The sequence below is a fragment of the Narcine bancroftii genome, chromosome 6 (genome assembly GCF_036971445.1).
Source record: "Narcine bancroftii isolate sNarBan1 chromosome 6, sNarBan1.hap1, whole genome shotgun sequence".
Taxonomy (NCBI): Eukaryota; Metazoa; Chordata; class Chondrichthyes; order Torpediniformes; family Narcinidae; genus Narcine; species Narcine bancroftii.
The window spans coordinates 159248340-159275890 of NC_091474.1; the positions used below are offsets into that span (position 1 = coordinate 159248340).

The following is a 27551-nucleotide window of genomic DNA, read 5'->3' on the forward strand; positions in this document are numbered from 1 at the left end:
ATGTCCCCCAAAGTTCCTCAACATGATTATCCAACTGCACGAAAACCAACAAGGTCGGGTCAGATACAGCAATGAGCTCTCTGAACCCTTCTCCATTAACAATGGCGTGAAGCAAGGCTGTGTTCTCGCACCAACCCTCTTTTCAATCTTCTTCAGCATGATGCTGAACCAAGCCATGAAAGACACCAACAATGAAGACGCTGTTTACATCCGGTACCGCACGGATGGCAGTCTCTTCAATCTGAGGCGCCTGCAAGCTCACACCAAGACACAAGAGAAACTTGTCCGTGAACTACTCTTTGCAGATGATGCCGCTTTAGTTGCCCATTCAGAGCCAGCTCTTCAGCGCTTGACGTCCTGCTTTGCGGAAACTGCCAAAATGTTTGGCCTGGAAGTCAGCCTGAAGAAAACTGAGGTCCTCCATCAGCCAGCTCCCCACCATGACTACCAGCCCCCCCACATCTCCATCGGGCACACAAAACTCAAAACGGTCAACCAGTTTACCTATCTCGGCTGCACCATTTCATCAGATGCAAGGATCGACAATGAGATAGACAACAGACTCGCCAAGGCAAATAGCGCCTTTGGAAGACTACACAAAAGAGTCTGGAAAAACAACCAACTGAAAAACCTCACAAAGATAAGCGTATACAGAGCCGTTGTCATACCCACACTCCTGTTCGGCTCCGAATCATGGGTCCTCTACCGGCACCACCTACGGCTCCTAGAACGCTTCCACCAGCGTTGTCTCCGCTCCATCCTCAACATCCATTGGAGCGCTCACACCCCTAACGTCGAGGTACTCGAGATGGCAGAGGTCGACAGCATCGAGTCCACGCTGCTGAAGATCCAGCTGCGCTGGATGGGTCACGTCTCCAGAATGGAGGACCATCGCCTTCCCAAGATCGTATTATATGGCGAGCTCTCCACTGGCCACCGTGACAGAGGTGCACCAAAGAAAAGGTACAAGGACTGCCTAAAGAAATCTCTTGGTGCCTGCCACATTGACCACCGCCAGTGGGCTGATAACGCCTCAAACCGTGCATCTTGGCGCCTCACAGTTTGGCGGGCAGCAGCCTCATTTGAAGAAGACCGCAGAGCCCACCTCACTGACAAAAGGCAAAGGAGGAAAAACCCAACACCCAACCCCAACCAACCAATTTTCCCTTGCAACCGCTGCAATCGTGTCTGCCTGTCCCGCATCGGACTGGTCAGCCACAAATGAGCCTGCAGCTGACGTGTACTGAACTTAAGCACTACAATAAAGACATAAATTGAGTTTTAGGATATCTTGTTTTTATTCAACTGAAGAAGCATAAATTATACCTTTACTAGCAGGAAACCAGATCCACACATTTAGTGTGTTCAGTTAAAATTGTATCCTGGTGCATACTTATATTAATGCATTAATTGCCAAATAAATTACATCATCATTTTATTTTATTCAAAGTAATGAAGTTCCCTTTCCAAATATGCAATTTGTATGGGTATTTTAATTCATTTCTGATATAAGTTTTCATGATGTGTTGGAATAATGTAATATTTAAATAAATGTAATACTTGAATTAATCAAATAAAATTCTACTTGCAAAACTTTGATTATTCTGTCTGGAGAATTGATTGATCCAATCGGCTGTGACTTTGTCATTTCACCTCTCGTATTGAATTTAGTTCCTGTAAATAAGACGGAAATTGAACGTCTTCACCTATGAGTGAAACACAAACACAGATTTAAACTATTTCATTGCTGCTCCTGCTTAGCCAGGTGGGCAAGGCAAGCGGGAAAATTCCATCAATGCAGTGGATGCTAATGCTTTGAGATATGTTACAATAATCAGGCACAGCAGGGGGAGCTCTGTATCTGATCCATATTAGACCTGAGCAAAATTTATTTCACTTGGTTTCCAAAAGTTTTTTTTTCAAAATAGTTTATTTTGCATTAAAAATAAACATGAAAAAAGTTGAAGGTTTCTTTCTATATCACAAGTGAATATCCAAATCTTTTCAGAGTTCTCTCCATTACCAGAAGCAATTTAAATAGAAGAGTAGCATTAATTATATTTTCATAGGTATCGGAGATGTTTGGGATGTTTTTCCGTGGCCAATTTATTCAACCAGTTCCAATGAAAATGTGAGAAGAAATTATAAAATATAAGACAACAATTATGATAATAAAACATTATTTTCATTTTGTATGTACTAAATTAGTCAGACCAAAATATTAATAGTAAGTCTTTTATACATATGTAAAAAACCTGGTGGGGCTCAAGCAATAATAAATCTGAAGATTTCCTATTATTGACAATGAACTTGTGTGTGTAATTCTTTGTTCCAACAAATTTCAGGAAATGTATTGTATTGGGGATGATTGAAGCTTTCTAAAAATGCTACCAGAATTCACAGATCAACAGTTTGGCTGAAAACTGCCCTCAACAAGGTTTAGAGACAATGTCAATTGTTTTCCTCTGGATATCCATAATTGTCTGTTTAAATTGGGATATTATGTGATTAAATGAATTTCTTATCAGTTATTTATCAATTTACTATTTGTATAGTGTTCATTTTTGTTACAATTTATACTGCTTAATTTGATCATCAATGTAATAAATATTTTATTTAAATGTTATAAACATGTTATAATGTTATAATGTTATAATGTTATTATCTCTAGTGCATTCAGTTTGAGAATGTTTTCAGAAAGGAGGTTTATTTTACCATTTACTTTAGACTGCTTCTACATTCACCACAATGTAGTCCTTAAATTTACAGACTAATTGTTGATATTTGGCCTTTGATGCAGGCCCTGTGTACATCATCTAAGGGTATCTAATACCTCACAGATCATTAATCTATCTTCTTGCCTCCACGTTTAGTATTTTGGTTTGCCATCTCCCTGCTGAGCTTTTATTTCTGGCTATGTTAACAGTAATTAAATCATTACACAGGGCATAAAGCTTTTAGATCCCTTATACACAAAGCCAACCAACAGGGTGAGGGGCCATGGACAGCCCTACGGGGATTGTCCCATAAATCCTGCCATAAATTTGTGTTTTCAGTAAACATTGGCTTAAATTCAGCCAATAAATTCCTTTCATCAATTTGTAATCAAGCTATATTTTCAATTTACATTCTTTTCAGTTGAAAAATTTTTCTGTGCTCCTTGGCAATGGTTGTGAATCTCAAAAGCAGCCAATTGCATCTCGATAGAGCATTTAAAGAAAAATCGTTATAATGAGAAAATTTCATTGCCCAAAGCAGCCTTAGCATATGGCGTGAGATTACTTTAGAACCTAGGGAGACATTAAAATAGGTAATGCATTGTACACTTTAGATCTTACCTTAAAAATGAAGATTTTAGTAACATTTTTACTTCATTGTTTTTAATCTATTTGAAATGCAGAAGAATTTTGCTGCAGTTTAATGATGCCACACAAGAACAGGACATAGCAAAGGTTTTCAAATATAATCTATTGATCTGCAGATGAGAGGTTGAATATATGGATGAGTACATTTAAGTATTTGTGTGAATCTGGATTTAAAAAAAACACTAGCATTGGTAAAAGAACCAATGAAATTAGCAGACCATTGTAAATACCCATCCTGTCCTTCAGGGATATGTGATCCAGACCCACAGCAATGCCCATGCTTAACTGCCTTCTAAAATAAACTCTCGCAGTTTGGAGGCTATTAGGGATGGGCAATAAATGTTGGCCTAACAAATGACATCAGCATCTCATGATCAAAAACATAGGTGAAAGGAATTTCCCAGCCTTTTAGGTCTTTTGTAGTTTCAAAGATGGGTGCTATTTCCAGCAGTTACTATCAACTATGTAATCATGAGAAGTTCATGAGGCTAATGTCATCTCTCCACTGAAGATGAATTTTGCTTTGTTCAAACGATAGTTTGTATCAAATTGTTTGGCTGATTGGAATATGTATTCAGCCAAGTGTGCCTTAAATCCAAACACCTCTATGTTCAAGAACAGTTTTTTTTTCAACAATTTTCTGACTTTTAGAATTCCTATACTATCTTAACCCTAACCATAAAAATGCTCTGAGACCTTCAAAAGATCTGACTAAACTATTAAAACATCTTGTTTTATTTTCACACTAACTGCAGCTGTGAATATTTATTTATCTATCCTTTAATATTCATTGTCTTTTTTTCTCTCTTGGCATATTGTGTTAATTTAATGTATGCCATTGTAGTTATGTACCTGTTTGGCTGCAGCAACTAAGAATTTTGGTGCATCTGTACTTGGTTAATGACTATTAAGAGATAATCATCATTATTATAGAGTTAGGTTTCTTTAAATGCTTCTCCAAAGCAGCATCTATACCTTGTCTTCATACTGGAAGCCTAGGGGTCCTATATAAAAAGCAAGTTCAGTTGCATCTTAGTATATATTTATATTGCCTGCTTCATGTTGTGGGTTGTTTTGATTAATTTCTGTCTCACCCACTATCTTTTTGTGAATATATACAAAAATGTGGTAAATAAAGTACACCATTTTAATTAGTTAAAATTTGGCCTGAAATATGTGGCTGCTTTCACATTTGGTTATTTGGCATTATTTAATTTACTTAAAACTATTTGTACTGACAATATGATCGAGTAGTTTGTATAACAGCTGATCTCTTCCCAAAAATAATCATTTGCATCTTTGCATTTGATGGTTAAATGTTATCATGCTCTTATCTGAATATTTTCTGGATTTCATTCAGTCTGTGAAATGTTCAGCCCTTTGCATAACAATTAATCAAAGACATCCATGAAATGAATGTCCCTCTCATCAGAAACAAGTCTGCTTGCAATGAATTATGACAAGAGTGTTTATTTGGGATCAGTAGACCAGGCTATTCGATTTTTAAAGATGAATTGATTATTGGGTCTACCATGGACAAGGATTTCCCTAAATCTAATCTCCACAAAATTGGGGAAAGCAAATGTAGAATAAATTTTGACATTTAATTGCTTATATAAAATGAACAAAATTCAAATAAATAAACAAGCATACAAGCATACAGGGTCAATCCAATGACAATCACCTTGAAAATACTAAGAATTGAAGATAAAATGTCAGTACAGGTATAGAAATTGAAACGTTTCTCAAGTATGCTTTTTTTTTAATTAAACTGCCACTAAATTATGGGTTGCTTCAATGGATTTTCTTTGAAGATCTTTTAACAGCAATATAATTGTTTTACTGTTCATGTAATCATGACAGATTTTTAAAATACTTCGGAAAATCTTCTTTCTATTTTACTTGCTTTGTGAAATTTAACATATTTCTTATTATTAGTTTATACATATTCTTAATTATAAATGATTAAAGAACCAATATTTTTCAACATTTTGTATTGTTTAAAGATTAATTCAATGTACCCCTATATGAAAAATTAATTTTAGTTGTCACTTGTTTTGCCAATGGAATTTACAGCATTTTACACATGGACTGTAATTTTTAGTAAATGGCAAAGGGAAGGTCTCTATTAATTAACCATATTGTTCGATATATAAAAAATAGAAGTAAATAAACATTTAATCCCTGATTTAGTTCAAAAGACTCTTATTATGAGCATGCATGGCAGTTAACTAAAAACTGTTTTGATTTTGATTATGGGATTAATTTTATGTTTGTTGTGAAGGAGTGATTAAAGAGACATCAGAATGAACCATTTTTAAAAATGATAAGAAAATGGCTGAAAAACTGTAATCCATTTTCTCCCCTGCATCCTGCAATTGCTTCTTGGACATTGATGTCTGAACTTCTGGCCCATTTAGCCACCATCTTGATGTTTGCTGCTCTTTGGCATGCTTGAAATGAGAATTGGAACTTAAGCTGGTGCAGTCGGCCTGTGATTTAACCAATGTCTGGAAAGTTCAGAGGGGATCACTTTCAATTCAAGGGTGTATCAGCAAGAAGAGATTAGAAAAATACTTAAATGTTCTCAAGACAGCAAGTTCAGGAAACTGACAAGATGAGACAATGAGGTCCGTGACCCAGGCTAAGCAGAAAATCATTTCTTAAAGGAAGATAATTTGGAAGATTGTAAAAGATTACCTGATCATCAAAATGAAGTTTGGAAAATCAGGGTGATGCAAAAATAATATTTTTATCATTTGCCATCATGACATTTCTGTCAGAATGTTTAATTCACCCATTGGTATGAGTGACATTCAGTTTTATAGATGATCTGCATGTCACTTACAAGTAAGGTTTATGCAAAGAGACAATGAAGTCATTCTCATGGGTATCAAACATTCTTACCTTTAATCAGAGCAAATGGACATAATTTGGTGCAATGTAGGGGATCTAAACTATTTATCAGCACCAATACAATCTTTCCTTAACAATTTTTAAAATCACCTAATCCATTTGGTAGCATGGCTAGAGAGAGAATCCAAAAATAACTATTATGTGACTAAGTGATTTGCAGAACAACTTACCAAAGGGTTTAATTTCCTTTAAATATGCACTGGTTTGTCTGTTTGCATAACATTCTCTTTTTAATGCATTAACATGGTCATTGATGTATTTGAAACGGTTTAAACATATCTTTACAAAAAGTGCAAAAATGGGAACTATTGATCAAAAGCAGTGGATGATACTACCTCCTTAGATATATGGATACAGTAAAGTGATATGACACCAAGGTCAATTTTAAAAATTAAACTCTTTATATCGGGGATTTCAGTAATTATAAAAGTTACTCTGTAACAGATATGAATGAGTTTTCTGAATGAAAAGTTTTATTTTGCAGATCTGATGGTTACAGGGTGTAAATACAAGGCTTTCCCACTGTTAAAATGGCTCACCCTAAAATCAACCCCTACAAGATCTACTAGATGCATCTGAGCTTTTTGCTCAAATTCCTGATTCGTGAGAGTGCCGTTTTGCTGAATCCATCTGGAGGTGAGTTTTAAGTTTCAGAGAGTAGTTACAGGAGATCCAGCTGAGTTAAACAGCAAGTTTTACATATCTGTGTCCTTCTACCCACCTGAAGATTTACTGTATATTGGCTCACATTTGAATCATGGAAAGTGGAGAAGGGAAAAATATATTTTATTTATCATTAAAAACAAACTAATGGTTCTTTAGAAGAGATCAGTACATCACTGAAAAACATTTTAGACCATTAGATTCTTCATTTTTCGTCTTCAGTATTTGACTGCTTTTAATAACTGTCAGAATGTATTTTAAAAATTAAATTTCTTGAAATAACATTTTCCCATTTGTGCCAGTGCAATTTTTAAAATACTTAGTAAATTTTTCTCTCTATTTTACTTGCTTTGTGAAATTTAACAGTATTAAGACACAAGATCTGTCTCAAGGTTAATTATCGTAAAGATATCTTTCCAAAAGCAATGTATTGTTACATCACAGACCAGTAAGGCGGTGTTTTTTTTCTTTTAAAATATTATATTTTTTAATAACTACTAATAGATTGATCCTTATTTATCAATTCTGGCAAAAATGTTCCCAAACAGAATTTGTTAAGAAAAGGCAATTGGCGGATAAGGTAAGTAGATTGCTTACTACAATTAATTTGGCCCAGAAAAGAGGTGACTTAAGTGTGGCAGTTGCCTTAGATGCAGAAAAGTCTTTCGATAGACTGGAGTGGAATTTTCTATTTAAAGTGCTGGAAAGATATGGATTAGGTCAAAACTTTATAAATTTGACTCAAACCCTATACAATGAACCTAAGGCCAGAGTTGTGAAAAATCAGCAATATCTCCAGCATTCCCACTGTCCAGATCTAGCAGACAAGGATGTCCATTATCTCCGGCACTTTCATATTGGCTATAGAACCTTTGGCAGAAATTATTCAACAAGATCCAGACATCAAGGGATTCAGAGTAAACTAAAATGAATATAAGATCAGTTTGTTTGCAGATGATATATTAATATATCTGACAAAGCAAAAGATGCATTTGCAAATGGAAGCTGACGAGAGTGTCTCTGGGTATAAAATAAATTTGGACAAAAGTGAAATTATGCCATTAATTGATTTGGGATTATAGAAATGATCAAAGAAATATTCAATTTAGATGGCCAAAGAATGGGATTAAGTATTTGGGGATTAAAACAGATAATGATTTGAAAATTTTTAAATAAAATGAACTTTCTCCAGGCCAGGAAATGTATTGCAGTTATTTGAACGTCTGATTCCCTTCTGGACATAGCCCGATGGAATGCAGAAATGCATAGTTGTGCTCCCCTGGAGAAAATTACTTACAATCTAAGGAAGAAGTACAATTGTATGGCAGCCAGACTTGCAGAACACAAAGTTGAATATTTAGGGTTACTTATTCTGTTCCTGAGTTCTATGTCCTTCTTCTTTCCCCTATTTGAGATCTAGGTAAGAAAAGGAATTAGATCCTCCAAAGTGGAACCCGGATTGAGACATTTCCTTCTCTTTTCCCTCTTTGCTGCTTTTCTCCTTCTTTCTTTTCTATTTTTTTTCTTTTGGGGATTTGTTTGGAGGGGAGGGGGATGGAGCTGTTTGGAGATATGGACAACTTGTAATGTCGATTTTTTCATTTCAATTTATGTATTTGCAATGGTTAATTCTTGATATATGTTTGACCACAAAATTAAAATAAAGTATTAAAAAAAACTAATAATAATATAACCCAGTGGTTTTCAAACTGCCCCCCAAACTCACATTCCACTGTAAGAATTCCCTATGCAAAAGTGCTCTGTGATTAGTAAAGGATTACTTATATGGCATGTGAGTGGAAAGAAAAAAGGCTTTAAAACCAATGTTTTAATCATAACTAATTGACTTGTTATGTGCACGGTTTCTTAACTCCAAAGGAAATGGATGGGCCAATTACATTTTTTCTCAAGCAAAATATTTCAGTAACAATTAGGTCACATACCCCTTGCTATTCACAGAGCACTTACAGCATAGGGATTGCCTAAAGTGGAATGTGAGTTTAGGGGGCAATTTGAAAACCACTGATGTAGCCCAACTATGTGTGTGTGTGTGTGTGTGTGTGTGTGTGTGTGTGTGTGTGTGTGTGTGTGTGTGTGTGTGTGTGTGTGTGTGTGTGTGTGTGTGTGTGTGTGTGTGTGTGTGTGTGTTTTACCCAAACCATTACAGCTTAGGCACAATTCTGGAAAGTCATTCCAAAGTTCAGTCTAAGAAATCTATTGTCAAAATGCAGACTTTTAAACTGATGCACAGAAGTAATCACAAAGGAGATGGGAGAGAATGACTGACCAGACTGCCAGAAACTCATGAATCTTCTTCAAGTTTCTTCCAGAGAAATATCTTTTCCTATATATGGTTGTCATAATTCCCCTTTTCCTTGTGCATGGGAAACAAATTGTGTGACTTCCACAATGCTTCCAAAACCCAGGTATGGGTAAATCAAAGAGACTGTGGGGTTCAATAATTCCCAACAGGGAGAATCAGCTGAATTTTTCATTATCACACAGTCATTCCTGCTCCATGTTCGATGAGATGTCCACTGGTCAATAATGTGTTGTTCATTCAATGTTCTACACACAGGACTCTCCCACCATCTGTTTAAAAAAAAAGAACCCAATGTCCTTTCGCCTCTCCAAAGTAACAAATTTGGGTACAGCCTGTACTAACTGATCCCACCCAGTCTCTCCAAAGCTATGAATGGTTGCAGCCTGTACTAGCCCTTAAAGTGATATTCATGCTAAATGTAACGGGAACTCATAAGACTCTCTCATTTTGCATTGTATAAGTTTCCAAAAATAACCTCTTTTATATGTGTGTGTGTGTGTGTGTGCATATATCACACAAACACACACACACACACACACACACACACACACACACACACACACACACACACACACACACACACACACACACACATAAAAGAGGTTATTTTTGGAAACTTATACAATGCAAAATGAGACTGAGTATCAAGAATTTTTAAATAAAAGATTGAGGATATGATTTTTATTGATTTTAGTTTTAGCACTTATCACCGTCTTGGTTAAATCTCAAGTCAAATTAATAGTATTTCTATGGGGTAAATAAGCAATAAAGATCAAGAATAAATGTGCTATACCTTTAAGGATGAAACATGCCCTGCTTTTCATATCCATATGTGTGAATTCATTTTGTTGTCTGGAATAATGAGTGCACCAAAAGCATAAAGACAGGACCTGTGATAGTTTACATGTGGTCCTTTGTTCATAAACCTCCACCTCTTTCTGTCTCACTGCTTTCACATTTCATACTCTCAAAAAGGTTGAGTAAATTATTTACAAACTGAGAACAATCAATCAGAATAGAGGTTGCCATCAGAAAATTGCATTTTTTGGTAGAACCTTTTACCTGGTTTCAAATTATAAGACAGTTCCTGTGATATTGAATCCCAAATCAACAGAGCATTCATTATGGTAACGTCAACGGTGAAATCCTTTTAATGTAGTATGACTGCACAAGTCAGTACAGGAATTCCAAACAGAAAACGACTGTGTATATCCTTTCACAGCAACTACATGAAAACTCTGGTGTTGGAGCTGAAAGTAAAATTTATACGCTAAATGTGGTGGATGGGGATTTCCTAATAACTGCGTCTGAAATTACATAAAAGACCCTCGAGAATATGAATAGGCATTGAAAGGATGAACACTATTTGGCCAATGTACAGATGTAGAACTGAAACTATTCAACAATCATGTATCAAGCGAGGAGATAGAGCGGCAATGCTTATGAATTTGAGAAAAAAACATTTTGCCAGAATTGCAGAGTTAACACAGGAACAGTCAATATGAAAACAACTGCCTCCAGTTCTTTTTTTTACTAATCCCACCTAAATAGTTGCTAATTTTTATAATATGAACAAAGCAAATTAAAATGGAAAGTTTTTCCCACATTATCAGGAGGTAAATAATGTCCAATGTACCATGTAAAAGTTCTACTCTTTTTAAAATCTAGTCCAACTTCACTGAGACACTGTCTTCTGCAAATTGGCAGTACACCTTCAGTTGTGCTGTTGCGTGCAACTTGAACACAAGCAGGAGCTATGTCTGTATTTGTTGGGGCAAGACCAGTACTGCTGCTGGAGACTATCAAATGCAACATTTACCGTAGTTGAGTAACAATTTGCCAAAGACTCTTGAGCATCATGGCAACTTCCTTGTATTGATTCACAATTACTTAAATTGCATTGAAATGAAACACATTGAATTGACTGAATGTAAATACAGATGAGTTTATTGCTGTGTTGCAATATTTTATGCAGCAACTTGTTAACCGTGATATCTACATGGCCAAGCCAACAACCTCTTGATAGATAGATGTGCACAAAAAATATTAATATTCAAAAAGAAATGACCCACTGTCAAGTATATAAGAAGTACAGTAAAACTCCCAGTATCCGACACCTATGGGGATTGAAAGATGCCAGAAAAGTGAATTTGCTGGTTGCTTGAGATTGCATGTTGCATGGATTGGCAAACACACCATTCGGGGGCACCAATTTTAAATGCTTTTTTTTTTAACCTATTTATTTTCCACATTTTTTTGCTAGTTGCTTAAGCCTGCTGGTTCAAGTTGCTTAATATTAGTTAGTGGATCACATTCTGTTGGAGTGCAGGTCCATAGTCCCTTGAAAGTGGCCACACAAGTAGATTGCTTTCATTGGGCAAGCCATTGAATATGAGAGTAAGGATTAATTGTGTAAAATTTTGGTTCCTTCATCATAGTAAGGAGGCATAAATTTTGGAAAGGGTACAGAAGGATTAGAAGGTATGAGAAAAGGGTACAGAAGAGATTTACAAGGATTCTGCCTGGATTAGAAGGTATGAGCAATGAGAGAAGGGTACAGAAGAGGTTTACAAGGATTCTGCCTTGATTAGAAGGTATGAGCAATGAGAGAAGGGTACAGAAGAGATTTACAAGGATTCTGCCTGGATTAGAAGGTATGAGCAATGAGAGAAGGGTACAGAAGAGATTTACAAGGATTCTGCCTGGATTAGAAGGTATGAGCAATGAGAGAAGGGTACAGAAGAGATTTACAAGGATTCTGCCTGGATTAGAAGGTATGAGCAATGAGAAAAGGGTACAGAAGAGGTTTACAAGGATTCTGCCTGGATTAGAAGGTATGAGCAATGAGAGAAGGGTACAGAAGAGGTTTACAAGGATTCTGCCTGGATTAGAAGGTATGAGCAATGAGAAAAGGATGAATAAATTTGGGAGTTTTTTCTTTGGAGTGCAGAGACTGAGGGGAGACTCGATAGAAGTTTATAAAATTATGAGAGATATTTTTAGGGTGGGCATCAGAAACTTTTTCCCAGGGTAAAAATGTCACATACAAGAAGACATGCTTTTAACTCGAAAGGGTAAAATTTAAAGGATATGTGGGACAAGTTGTATAAATTGAGAGTGGTAGGTATCTGTAATGATAATCGAGGAAACTGATACAATGCAGTAGTAGCTTTTAAGAGGCTTCTAAATAGACATGTGAACATGCAGAGAATAGAGGGATATGTATCACATTCAAGCAGCAGAGTTTTAGTTTTTGTTCATTGTAAACATTGTGGGTGAAGGGTTTCCACATTCCACATTCGATTTTTGTTCTTAATATGCAATGTTTATAGTAACTCAACATCATTCACAGAACTACATTGATCTCCATATCTCTATATCCTTGCCATCTGACAATCTTTCCCAGTATTTTTATCTTATATTTCAGTTGGCCTTTATTTAAATTTGAATTTTTTTTAACATTGTTATCAGTTCCTGAAATGTTTGCAGTTTCTTTCAGATGAGTTTGTGTATACTGATTTTAAAGCACATTTGTTAAGTATTTATTGCTACAAGCAACAACGTAATGGGAATGATCTGTCACGATTGTGTGAAATAGAATATGCATTTTTTTCCCCATTTCAGCCATTTGCTTCATTCTCTTTTGAGGTCCTCTAAGTGCTAAGTCAGTTTATATGCAAGATGATAGGCAGGTAAATTGTTCCCAGGCTTTTACCAATGCTGCTTCTGACCCACTACTCTAAAAGTACAACTATTTTTTCTTTCTTCCATCACAGAAGCAACTTTTCTCTGTTTGATTTATTCCCATAAACCTATAGCTTAAAACAAAACTTCCCTTTTTGAGACATGACAAATAATGGGAAAGAAAATTACCATTTCCTAACTATAGTGCAACAAGTTTCTGACAGTTTCTCAATTACACTAAAAATTAATAATTTATCAATTAAAAATAGTGACTATTTTCCTTGCCAGAATTAGAATGTTGCTAATGTCTATGACTTATTCAAACAAATCCATGCTAAAGTTGAGTTGAGTTTTCCGTGGTTTATTTGACATTATCAGTTGCTATATGTTGTTATAAACCATAAAAACTTTGTTAGATGGTAGTAAACATTGATAAGTGATGATTAAAAAAAGTGGTCAGAACATTCGAAGTCCCTTACCATTTCAGAGAACAAAGAAACTAAGAACTACCTGACCTGGTTAACTCACTCTCAGGCAAGCCATGACCTTCAAAATGGGTGTTGCCAGGAGACAGCATTAAATATATTAAACAACGCTTGAAAGACACAAAACAGAATTTGCTTGCAAGAAATACTTTTTAACCCTTAAAGTACCAGCTCTTAATTATTGTGCCTAAAATATAATAATTACCATCCAAAGTTTAAAAAAAACAAACATAGTACTTAGTAGTTTATATATCAGTTAAATTTCAAAAGAATGCGGAAGCATTCTGCCTCTTGTAAAAGACATACTTTGGTAACTGATCTGTTCAGAAAGCCAGTTTTAGTCATGATCCAAACTTGATGTGCAAGTCCTCTTTTGTCTTGGATGGTATTAACAATCTTCCCATCAACTAGGAATTTCAAGGTGCTATATGGTCTGTGATGATCATGACATCCCCTGCCATGAAATTAAGCCTAATCTTAAACCTTCCTGCCTCTCCTGCAACAGTGGAAGATATTCTTTCACCCATCTTTCCCAGAACAAATCTGATATAAATTGCAACTACTTCCACCTGGGGCATGCATGTATGTCTTCCTTCTGAAACTGCCTTGGTGGCAATGAAAGATTACCTTTAAGAAGTAAAAGATGGTTCGGGTTAAGTGCTTCAAGGCCATTTGGATCTGTTAAAGTCTTAGTGTTTGGCAACTGTTGAGGATAGCTTCAACTTCACATAGGACTATTAGAAGACTTTCCTCATTAAGATTTTGTCCATCTAGGATAGAATTAAAAACTTTTTGCACTGATCTAATCAGTCTTTCCCATACACCTCCAAGGTGTGAGCCAGTAGGGGGATTGAAAATCCAATTAATTTGTTTCTGGGTTAGTTCATCATGGATTTGAGCTGGATTCCAGTTTATGATTGCTTCTTTAACTCACGCTGGCTGAACTCCCACTAAATTATTGCCATTGTCAGATCGTAGTTCCTACATTTGACCATATCTGGTGATAAAACACTGAAGGGCATTGATGAAAGAGTCTGTATAAAGTGGTGATGCCACTTCCATGTGAATTGCTCATGGCTAAACATGTGAAAATTACACCATAGCGGTTCACAGCACTCCTTGCACATTTCACTTCAAAGGGTCCAAAATAATCAACTCCAACATATGCAAATAGAGATTCATCTGGAGAGACTCTGTTCTGAGGCAAATCTGCCATCACCCATTGTCCATAATGAGTATTTACACACTGACAAACAACACATTTTGTCACAATTGTTCTGCTTAACCTGATGGCACAAATCCAATATTTTCACCCTAGTATGGATAACATATGGTTGCAACCATCGTGACCTATCTCTTCATGAATATGTAGAAGAATTAGATCTGAAATGTGAAAATTTTTGGCCAGTGTGACAGGATGTTTCATCTCTTCTGGCGTTGCTACCTTACTAAGGTGCCCACCAAGTCTGAAAACACCATTCCTGAGAATAGGGTTGAGTTTACCAATGTGGCTTGTCCTCTTGACATTCATTCCTTTTTTTCAGATTTGAAATTTCATCTGAAAATCTTTTTCTCTTGCAAAAACGGATTATCTCTATCTCAGCATTAATCAATTCTTTAACTGTGAGACTTCCCTTTTCTTGAGTCTCAAAAGCTCCTGTCTCCTTTTGTGGTAGATCTCCTTGATGGATGATATCCAATTTAAATTGAGAAGTAGCATCACTTGTTTGTTTGTTCTTCCTGCTACGATTCTGAAACCATCTTTTAAATCTGAGCATCCACACTGTTGCCTTTTTCAAATGATTCCAGGATGAGAAGTAATGGATTAAACAGGTAACTGAATCCATTTGTTCAGATATTATCTGAACAGTATTTGCATGTAATACTCCTGATTTCAGAGCCCTCTGGTAACATTTCTATTAATTTATCAAGATTTTGAGGCCACTCCTTTATAGGCTGATGAAGAAATCGAAGCCCGGACACCCACATTTCTTTCTTCATAAAAAAACTTGACTTTTAAACCTTGGTAAACCAGATTTGCAGGATTGTTAACTGCATTAACGTATCTCCACCGTATCGAACGTGAGGTTTTATCTGATAGCCACGGAAATTCAAAACCTTGAGGTTTTATTGTTGATGTATATGAGCACAGAGGTGCTATGTCCAAAAAATGGAGTCTGTCAGTTTCATCTGCAACTCTCTTTTCAACATTGTGTCCATTCTGTTCACCATGGTAGCAGCCATCAACTCCATTCAAGGGATAGTGAATGGTTTCAATGGATCCACTCTGGCCTTTGCCATTGCAAATCCACAATAGACCCGATCCTTGTTATCGTGCAGTAACCGGTAACTATCAGTTCTGTGACTGTCTTCACGTGCATCAGGAAAGTGATGCAATTGAGCAGATGTTATAGTTCCAAAATTTGTGGCTTTGAAACATCTGTCAATCTTGAAGTCTTTCAGCTTACAATTATCCTGTATCCAACATGTCCATTCTTGTACAATGGATTCTGGTATCTCATCATCCCAACCAAACTTTTACCTCCACAAATTTTGCAGGATATTTTTGGCAGTCAGAGCAACAGTTGCCAATATTCCTAGAAGACCATATGTTGAACTGACTTTTGATAGAATCCCCTTTCTTGTGAGTGGTCAGTCCTGTAAATTGAATTTGAATTTAAAAAATGCCACACTGAACACACCATTATAATCTAACACCCTCTCTACAGGAAGTTGTCATGGTCTCAGTCCAAATTCTTCATTTATTTTGTCCTCTCTCTTTCAGATATGACATCAATATCTTGGGACTGTTATTCGTTCATTTGGTAACTAGAAAGCCTCCTTTGCTGTAGAATGCTATTGGTTCTCCTACTGTAATGCAGAAATGAGACAGCCATCCATATAAAAGTTATTCATAATGGTGCTTAAAGCTTGAGAGCCAAATTGCTCCAGATCGTCCTCAGCACACTTCCTAAGGGCAAAATTCACACAACTTGGGGATGAAGTCAATTAAAATAGATGCCCTGCATTCTGCATTCCACCATGTTCTGACCGTAGTCTCCATCAGGCCACCAAAGGAATTGTAACAAGTCACAGTCTTTATTCGGTACTTTCACCTGGTGGAACATTGCTTCATTGTCTGCAGCGATGACAACAGGTTCTTTGAGGAATCTATTTAATGCACTGGTCTAATCAGGACCCTGTAAGAGTGGAGAATTTAGTGAAACTCCCCTAAAGGTTGCTCCACAATTAAACACCACGTGATGTTTTTTTCTTCTGTGGATGGAGAACCCCATGGCCATTTTTTGGCCATCACTACTTTCCAAGATGACACGCAGTTGGTGTAGTCTAAATTAAAAGAAGAATCTTCTCTTTAAATTCAATGTACGTTGTTCAACAACACTTCTAGTATCAGCTATGCATATTTCCCTTTCCTTTAAAGGTAATCCAATGCAATAATGATCATTAACTAGCTTGGCAGATTTTGACACCGATTCAAAGAAATGCTGCTTTTCCTTTAAAGTTTCTTGGTTATCACTAATGCACTCAGGAGAATCATTCTTGAGTGGCTCCTCCCACAGCCTATCAAGCTTAACAATCAATATCTTGGTGACATTTATAGTCAATTGATTTTGAACTTCTTTTCTTTCTCCTAAAGGTCCATTAATCATCCAACCAAGCATAGTTTTGACTGTGTAAGATCCATCTCCCACACTCCTTATCATATCTAATGGTTCCAGAGTTTTTGCTACATCTGAACAAATCAACAACTTAATCTTAAAGTTGATTTTGTGTAAACAAACATTTTTTACATGTGTCCACAGTTCAATGTCATTTTGATATGGGATATTTCCTTTAGGCAGAGTCAGAATTAATGATGCAGCTATTGCCTGGGCATAAGTTACTTTGATTTCCCGGATTTCTGTTAGCTGATGGGAGCGGGTAGTATTCTAGCTTGTGAGATGGTATTTGCCTCACATCAATGTCCACTGGGTTCATTATTGGAGTTTGAGATTTGGCACCACCGTGCCTTAACTGGTCTGTCTAGTAAGGACCATGCATGTCTCATAACCTGCAACACTGGCTTTTCTTTGGTATGAAACATTTTTTTCTTCTGTTTTCCTTCCTCAAAATGTGACTCCAAAACATTAAACACTTTAGATAATTTACATTGAGCAACAGATAATTCAGAGCCTTCCAGTGCCATCGACCTGGCCTGATTAACAGCAATTATTTTGTCCAGTTCGAGTTACTCCTTTTGCCTCCTTAGCTGCTCCTCTTTCTTCCTTAGCTCCTCTTCTCTTTGTAGCTGGTCACATTTCAGCTCATCTTCTCTCTGTAGCTGCTTCTCTTCACTTCATAGTTGCTCCTCCTGCTCTTCCTCTTGTCGTTGTTCTTCTTCTAAAGCAGATTTAATTTGAAGCATTTCTTTCTCTGCTTCAAGAGTTGTCTGAACCTTTATATATTCAGTATTTGAAACACTGGAGCCTGCTCTAGAACTCCTCTTAATTCTCCTGCTTCCAGCATTTGATGCACTATCACCTGGTCGTATATCATCTTCTACTTCAGATGTCTCCTTAATTTCTGATTTGTCTCTGCTCTGGATTGCCCATCCTCCTCACCACCAACTTTTTGTACATCTTCAGCCATTTTCATGTGGCTGATCTTAGATTCTATTGATTTTTTTGCAGTAATTCCATAGGATTTGTATCCCCAGCAGCCATGACCTTCCACTTTTCCATTGTCTCATTCAATCTTGCTTGAAGAGTAGCTTGTATCTAATTGCCATCTTTGCAATTCTACTTTAAGTTCCATGATCTTCACTTTCTCAGGGGCAACGGCCCCAGCGGCTGCCATATTATCCATTCAGCTGACTGTCGCACTCAGATGTAAGCATGCACAACAATAACTCCAAAACCAAAACAGTCCTCAAACGACAAGCGGTAGTTTCTCCAAACTGTGTTCTAACTTGCAATAAACACACAGTGTTTACTGCTTCTACAAAGGCCCTTGAGCTGCTGTCAATTATCATGTCCCCTTGAGTTTGAAATGCTCTAAACAGAGACCAACTGATCCAGTCCAAATTCCAAATCCAATTTCCAACTTTCTGTTGTCTTAAATTCTGTCTTTTAGTTGCTAAAAATTGTAGCTTTATAATTGCTTGCAGGAATTAGTCTATGACTCATTCAAATAGATCCATTCTAAATGAGTTTTCCATGGTTTATTTGACATTATTCTCAGTTGCTATACATTGTTACAAGCCATAAAAATTTGGTAAGACAGTGCTAAACATTGTTAAATAATGATTAAATGATAGTTAAATGATCAATAAAAGATGTCAGGACATTCTATGTCCTTTGCCATTTCATAGAACAAAGAAACTAAAAACTAACCTACCTGGTTATCTCACTCTCAGGCAAACTGAGAGTTGCCAGGAGATGGCATGAAATACATTAAACAATCACTTGAAAGCCACAAATCAGAATTTACTTGCAAGAAATACAGTTTAACCCTTAGATTCAATATGTGTGATATTTTTTAAATATTACTTTATGGGAATGTTGACTGATGTACTTACATAACTGTAGATGAATAACAGTTAAAAATTGTATATGTAACCTCTTTTCCCATAATCAGCATTCTCTAAATTGACATGCTACTCCAAGCTTTCCAAATGATTTATTATTTTTCATAGCTTTCTTCAACAACAAAGAGGTGGTATGTGTCATAAATGATACAAAACATTTTGTTGCTTATTACAAGCCAAAGCACAATGCGGCTCCAGTTTCCCCAAAGAGGTGTCTAATTTTGTCAATCAAATTCGTCCATATTTGGAACATTCCACTGGTTTTATACCTTGCTTTTCACATCACTTGAAGTTTGTAATGCACGAAGCAATATTCTGATCCTTCCAAACTTTGAGTGAAATTCTATCAATTCTGCATCTGCAACATTTTGTGTGAAACCATACTGAATCTTTAAGACTTAGCAAAAATACTTAATGGTTAAAATATTTACCTGTTACTCCCTTAGTTCAAGTTCAGTAATTTGCACTCTTTCTGTCTGGAACCATGGACACACTTTATTTCTTCCACTTCGAGAATGAGTTCACTACTTTCGAAAAAAGCCACAAGTGCACTAAATGAAAGAAAACCTGTAGGGAGACACAAACCTTTGTGAAATGTACCAAGAATAAACAATTCATTTCTTGTTTCAACACCTGAAAAGAGTGAGGATCATTTTAAATGTTGTATTTCGACGTAATGATTAATACATCCAATCAGATCACTCCTCACAGAACTGTTTTTTTTTTAATTTGGATGAAGGAAATGCCAAATCAGTCAGTCCATAAGCAGGTCAGCAATCTGCCTCACCACCTCCGAAAGAATCTAGGCAGTAAACTCTGAAACTCACATCACCAACTGGAGTTTAACTCTGGAAGTGTTCACAGACAGTTGGTGTTCTTCCCAAAAAGCTCTTCCTTATCTATATCTTGTGACCATCAGTTTCTGCAGGCTATTCTTCTGTTAGAGCTATTGTAACTAAATTTCATTCTGTTCTTGTTGGGTAGAGTCATTGAATCCTGTTCATCAAAAAACCTCAGCTGATCCCTTCACCATTTTTTGCAGGTTGTGCGGATGCCAACAAGATTCTTGATTACACGTACAGTACAAATTAAACCAGCTGAATACAATAAAACCCCTGTTATCTGGAATTCATGCAACCGGCTACCTCACACAACTGGCCAAAAAAAAAATGATAGAAATAAATAAATAAAAGTTAAAATAAATAGGAAGAAATAAAAGTTTAAAATTTTAAAGTAAATGTTCTCTAAGTATTACATAAACCTTTGGTGGAGATGGGAACAAATATTCAGCAGTGGAATGCCTTGGTCATGCTTTGCTCGTAGCAACTATTTGAGTAAAGTTTGAATAAAGTTGTGTTTGAATAAAATGGTGTTGCCAAGGATGAAGAGTTGGTTGACCCGCTTGATTTTGAGGTGACTCTCTTCAAGTGTCGCCTTATCCCTGGCTAGTAAGATTCATAATTAGTATATTATTAATTATATTAGTAAGCCTTTTTCTGTAAACTTGGAGGAGTGGGGGTTAATAATGATGGTAGCAAGGCTGTCAGAATGCTGTTACATTGCTAGTGACCTGGGTTTGAATTTAAATTTAAATTTAGTATGTTATTGGAATTACCTAATTAAAGTGAACTTTACATAATCAAGAACTACAATACTGATTTTTTTCTCAAATTACTTTACATTTTACACTGTTACTTAGTCTTTTAAACAATTTATTCTTAATGCTGGTATATTAGTTAGGAATTGTAAGAGTGAGTCTCAAGCAACCAGAAAACTCTCTTATTTGACAGCTACCAATCCCCTTAGGTGCCAGATACCTGGGTTTTTACTGTACAAAACTGAGACTGAAGCATTTGATGCCATTCATGGTACAACTTCCTATTCATCTTGAGCCATATATTGATTTGCAAATACATATAGGATGAGCACAACTGAAGTTAATTAATCACAAAAGTTACAAGAAAATAATGAAAATATAAAGGTTCTTAATTGTTTTGTTTCGTGCAATATCACATTTTTTTTTCTTTGGAATACTTTTCTGGATAGTTCTGAAAGGTCCGGAGTGTTTGGCAAGATTAAATGACCTATGTAGCTGCAGCTTTTTGTATACATTTCTGATCCTTTTACAGTGAGTGCAAAAACTGTTGAAAAACACATGTATTTGCACTCACCTGGTATTATTTAACATTCAGTATCTAGATTGGAAATAGGTGCAATTATAACCATTTATCATTTCACAATTACAATTGAGGGGGCAATTATGATATGATTAATAATCCCTACAACAGTAGTCATGAATATTTATCCTTAAATCAGTTAGCTATAAAGAGATGTTGTAACTTTGGATGTTGAACTACTTTGAAGACTTAACCACAGACATGTTTTTGCAATTCATTAAAACTAATAATTGGCAAAAGTACAGACCCTTTGGTGCTGGGAGGCTGCAATTTAAACTGAAATGTATTTTGCAAATACAAATGGGTTTTGGAAATTGCATAGCACGGCACTTGTCATCAATTGAGGCTGCAAACAACTGAGGTGACTTTTTAAAATTTATGCCATATCAAAACTTTCAATTGAGTGAGGCAGCAGCAGAAGGGTATAGCTAATAGCCTGAATATGCCTAAGGTTGTTTAATCTCAGAAGATAAGCAAGTTCAGGCCTGGTCAGTACTTGAAGGGGAGACCACCTAGGAGCACAAGGTTTCTGTGAGGGGTGCTGGTCAAAGTGGTGACTCTCTATCTGCATCACAGGAGGTAAAAGTTAAAGAATTTCATGTTTGTAACATTCTAAATGTAGTATTACATGTTAATAATGGAACTTTTACTTTTAGTTGAATTTATGGTGTCACCCATCCCACCACCCCCCAACCCCAACAATGGACCTCCTCCTGTACCAGACCATTCAGAATACTTAGTAACTTTTTTGTACTGATGTTACTTGTAAATTGTATTCCCATATATCACTGATTGTAATGGAAATAGTAATGAGATAGACAACTAGCAAAATTCAAATTATACCTTTAAATTACAACATCATACACACAGCCTAAATGTTAAAAAAAAGACAATATAGCAATATTTGAAAAAGATATATAGTTGTAAAAATTGCTTAAATGTAGTTTTTCTTTTCTTTCTTTTTAAAATATTTTAATTCAGTTTAATATATAAACTTGCATACAAAATTCTGAGATATATAACCAGTCATCTCATATACATATAAAGAAAATCAGAAAGAATAATATAAGTGTTAGCCAGTTGCCTATAATTAATTAAATCCATTAAAATATTTATTGGATTATATGAATGCTAACAACAAAATTGTTTTGTAAAATCTTTCTGTATTGAATTACATTAATAGTTACATTATTAGTAGTTGAGCAGAAGCCTTTTTTTGATTTTTCTCCTTCTTTGATTTACTACTTCATTCTCAAAAACATTATTGATCTAGGACCACAATATTGTAGAGTACAACTCTAATGATCCAAAATCGGATTCTCCAAAATCCTCATTTATCTGATTTTTTTAAAAAAATTCAGATAAATGAGGATATCAGAAATCCTTATTTATACAAATACTTTTCAGAGCTGAACTGAATTCACAGGTTAAAAATAAATTCACCCGACATGTAATTAGAATGACGTTTGTCCTCGTTTCAGGTAACTCCCTCCCCTCACTCTTTCCATTTCTTCTTTACCTTCCCCTATTGACTCCTCTCTCCAACTCTCCCTCTCAAACTGCATGCCACTGTCTCCCAGCTGCAAGCAGTCAGGAGAATCCCTTGTCTCGGCATCATCAAGGACAGTGGCCTCCCAGGTAGGAGTGGGACTCCGGGCTCAATGCCGTTCCCTTCCCTTCCCTCCCTCCCTCCTCACCCCTTCTTTCTCTTCCCTTCCCTCCCTCTCTCCCAGGCACAATGGAGCTCCTGACTCCGAACATTTCCCTCACGTGCACACCAGACTCACCATTTTTTTTAAAAAGTGACCAGTTCTCTGAAAAAAAGTGTATTTCCAACAAAGGCATGGTTGTGACCATTTGTGAAGTTGTACTGTAGCTAAAGCACCAGAAAATTTGGCAAAAGCAGTCACTATAAAAACACCAGCATTGTGACAAAATAAGGCTGGACTTGATCTCAATCACAATGGTGCAAAATAACTTATCTGAAGGTGTGGGAAATCTGGTTTGGTGTCAGCCTAGGGAAGGGAACACCACTGAGCCCAGGGTCCTGCTCCTACCCGGGTGGTCACTGTCCTTGATGATACGTGAAGGTCTTCTTTTGGTGCTGTTCGGATGCCCAAAAGTGCCCGTGCTAGCTTCTCCACCCAGCTCCACCATGCTGTTGGCTTGCCATCATATGGTGTAGCTGAGCACCCCATAGATTGGCAATGTAGCACCACAAACTGGAGGTGAACTGTGTGCCTCGGTCAGAAATGATGTGCCGTGACAGTCCAAATCTTGCAATCCAGGATGAGAGGAGTGCTTTGGCACAGGACATGGTATGTGTCAGCCTGGGGGATTGTTTCTGGCCACCAGGTGACGCGGTCGACTACTGTGAACAGGTAGCAGAAACCCTGAGAGACTGGCAAGGATCCCACTATGTCCACCTGAATGTGGTCAAACCTGCATTCTGTTGGCTCGAAAGGCTGTGGAGGAACCTTGGTGTGTCACTGTACCTTGGCTGTTTGGCACTGTGTACATGACTTGGCTCACTCTTGGACTTGTTTCTGCAATCCATGCCACATGTACTTGCTGAACACCAGCCAGACCATAGTCCTGATGGATGGGTGTGCTAACCTGTGGATGGAGTAAAAAAACTTGTCACCTCCATGCCGTTGCGACAATAGGTCGAACTTGCCCGGTGGCCACATTGCACCGGAGGGTGGTAGTACCTGTGCCAACTGGAATGTCCTGAAGCTGAAGCCCTGTGACAGTGGTCTTGTACAGTGGAATCTTTTCGTCCTGCTGCTGTGCCCCTGCCAGTGCTGTGAAGTCCAGACCTTTGACCAGGGAGTGGATGCTGTGTCTTGACAAGGCAACCGCGACCATGTTGTCTTTGCCTGAGATGTGCTTGACATCTATGGCTCAGTACAGCGCCAGCAGCTCTCTATCGAAAGCACTGTATTTTAGTTCAGGGGGCCGCAAATGTTTGCTGAAGCAATCTAGTGGGTACCAACTTCTTTCTATCTGCTGCTCCAGGACTCCACCAATTGCTGTTCCTGAGGCATCAACTGTGAGGGCCATGGGTGCATCTGGTCTGGGGTGGGTCAGGAGTGTAGCTTTGGCCAGGGCCTCTTTGGTTTCCACAAATGCACATGCAGATTTGTCGTCCCAGGTCAGGTCCTTCTCCTTCCCAGACATCAGGATGAACAGGGGACGCATCACTCGGGCAGCTGCTGGGATAAACCTGCGATAAAAGTTTATCATCCCCATGAACTCCTGCAGACTTTGGTTGTACTGGGCTTCGGGAAGCTGCGGATGGCCTCTACCTTGTCGGGCAGTGATGTGACCCTGTCCTTCGTAATCCTGTGGCCCAGGAAGTCGATGGTGTTAATGAATCAGAACACCTGGACAGAGAATTAAATATAAAATGACGATGAGAACAATGGTGATGATAAGAGTTTATCATTTTATAAATAAAAACAAAAACACTGATGCAATTAAATTATTGCTCTCCACAGCCACACAGGTTTGAAATTAATAATCATTCAGATTTGAGCAGATTGTCAATGAAGCAAAGAGTGAAAATAGACCCAAGAATGATTTTTTTTAAATATATTTCCATATTATTCACATTCTTCATATTATTTTAATATTCTTTGGGCCAAAATTACTCCATGCTAGTGGGATTTAATTTAATCTACTACATTCAATATATTTGGAATGGCTTCCTGTACATTGGTGAAACCAAACACAGATTGGGTGTTGTCGTGTTGAGAAGAGTATCAGGTTTGGTGGGTTCACAAACAGATGAGTTTGGATAAAAAAACAAAGATCTTAAAAAAAACTATGCCAATATAGTGGATGAATATATACACAAGTGCCTTCCATATGCTTGTCAAGGCACACAATCAAATTCAATGACAACGCCTCACCCAGTGCCACCGCCAACCAAACAGGGTCACTGTGTTTCTGATAGAGCACGGTGCTGTGTGACCTGCTCTTCAGTGTCAGAGGAGAGGGTAGAGAAATAAATCTGTCTGGCCACTGACTTGCGAGCCTGGTTTCTCCAGCTTGGCTGGCAAATATGAGCACCCTTATCACCAACGTCTGCAAGCAGGTTTGGTGGGTCATCAATTAGGTGCCAGAGCCTTCTCTTGGTTTAGGCATCCCATGCCTTGGCAATGTGCTTGGGTGATCCCTAAACACAGAACCCAGATGGCTGTCGCCATGTTCTCCCATAGTGAGGCAGGTCGGCAGATGTACATCCAGGGTGCCCTGTATTCCTAGGCTGACACCAGGGCGCCGATCCTGCTCACGTTCTCTTTAAATGGGTACCACAAGTCCTTGTGTTTGATCCTTGACATGTTAGCCAGGAGGAGTTAGGACTGAAAGTTAGCCAATTTGTGATTTTAAGTAAAAGCTCCTGAAGCCCCCACCCCATAAGGTATTTGTTTCTGTTCATGGGAGGGCTGTGGTGTCATTGTTAAATGAAACAAAATATATGTTTTTTTCTAGTGTTTGTTCTGTGACACTCAACTTATAAACTGTAACCCTAAAACAGTGAACTGTAACTCCAATTCCCTGAGTGTGCTTAAAGACATTATTACAACAGCTCAGGGTGATTAAAAATGAGAAAAAACAAAAGGTCCATTACAAAATCTGCACCCAGAATGTGCATAACAAAAGATGCGATCAAATGTCCAATGTTGAGGTTTAGGTTTCATGACAACATCTCTTGCCTGTCTTGCTGAAAGTTCTTTGTATAATAAGTGACAAGTGTTTCCTGCTGGTACTGATGGCTGGAATCAGTGATGGAATCACAGCAGTCTGTTTGATGAGTGCTTTGTAGACCCTCAGATTGAGAACAGGAACAGTTGCAGGGTGGTAGTCGTCTCTTGTTGGAGGTGGAGAGGGACGTGTGGGAGAGCTCAAAAGATGCATTAGTTAGGGCCAACTCCAGTGGGGGAGGACCAGAGGGGAAGCTGGTCCAGGTCAGAGTGAGCAGCACACAGGAAGCTCCAACCACACAGGGCTTCTCCTGCAATACTGAGAGCATACATCACTGTGAATCACAGGCAGGGTACATCACCGAACTTCCTCTTAGCCCTGCAAACTTGAGTGGGTGTTCTCTACAAGTGTACTTTGATCCCTCCAAGAAGATAATGGTTTCCTGGACATTTTTCCCGGTTGCCAGACATGAGGGGCAAGACTGCCCCTCTAAGGGTGGGGAGTGTAGTAGTGACTAAATAGCCCTCCAGGGTACCAGTCACCTTCATGCTCTCTTGGAAAGTAGTAATCATGGGTGCCCTGGTAGATACAGTACATCTCCAATTATCCAAAATCGGATTCTCTGAAATCCTCATTTATCCAATTTTTTTTTGGGAGCCGAACTGATTGAGGATGTTGGGCTCCTGGTGCCAGCAGCAGCACAGTAGTCCTCGGGATCCTGGTGGAAGCAGCAGCATTCAGGCCCCTGACAGCAGCACAGTGGACCTCAGAGCACCCGGTGGCAGCAGCAGCGGACCTCAGGCACCTGGCTGCAGCAGTGGATCTCAAGCTCCCGGGCAGGGGCAGACTCTTGGACTCCTGGGCAGGAGAAGGCCTTTGATGGGTAAGTGTCAGTGATTGAAGTGGCCACCATATTTTGGTGAGAATTAAACTTTATTTTAATGCTTAAAAAGCCTTACCTTGTTGTTTGTTGTTGTGTTAAACACTGTTACATGTTATATGCTGTTGCTACTGGGTTGTTTTTTTAAAAATGACCATTCTCTGAAAAAAAAAGGTTGATCTGAAATGGGCCCGGTTCTGACCATTTCAGATAATCGGAGTTGTATTATACCTACAATCAGTGCCCACTCCGTAAAAGCCGGTGTCCCTTCGCCAATGATGTGCCACTGCAGCCAGCCATGTAGGCCCCATTGTAGGAGGGCATGGATCATGGCCCAGATTGCAGTCACCACCCATTCCCATAGGATGGTGCCATCATTGACCACCTCTGGCAGCACCCACAAGACATTGCTAATCATCTGTTGGTCAGACACACTGCCCGGGGCTCTCGCTTCTCTCAGAAAACCCTGGTTCCTCCAGGAGGTAGGCCATGTGGTGCCCTATCTTCACTCAGTAGGGATCCAGCCTGTTGATCCCAGCGACCAGCATGGTGTAGCTTGACAGCCATGCTGCTGAATGACTGAACCCCTGACAGTTGTCAGTCGACCTGAGGATTTTATATACTGACCCCAGGGTTCCTTTCCTAGCTGTGGGTCACCTCCTGCTCCCCCCATTTGTGAGGGGCACTTGACAGGACACCCACAAACTTGTTAATACGATCTCCCACATGGTTAGTACCATCTCCCACTCCCACATGGTGAA

The 27551-nt window shown here is 38.0% G+C and overlaps 1 long non-coding RNA gene across 1 annotated transcript; it reads right to left on the reverse strand.

The window, feature by feature from the left end:
• Nucleotides 1–1591: 1591 nt before the first annotated feature.
• On the reverse strand, nucleotides 1592–23072 carry LOC138737642 (uncharacterized). The gene is made up of 3 exons (XR_011341101.1): nucleotides 22988–23072; nucleotides 19455–19590; nucleotides 1592–1674 (listed from the first exon to the last, which is right to left on the reverse strand). It is a non-coding gene; the product is annotated as an uncharacterized lncRNA (long non-coding RNA).
• Between the last annotated feature and the right edge of the window lie 4479 nt (nucleotides 23073–27551).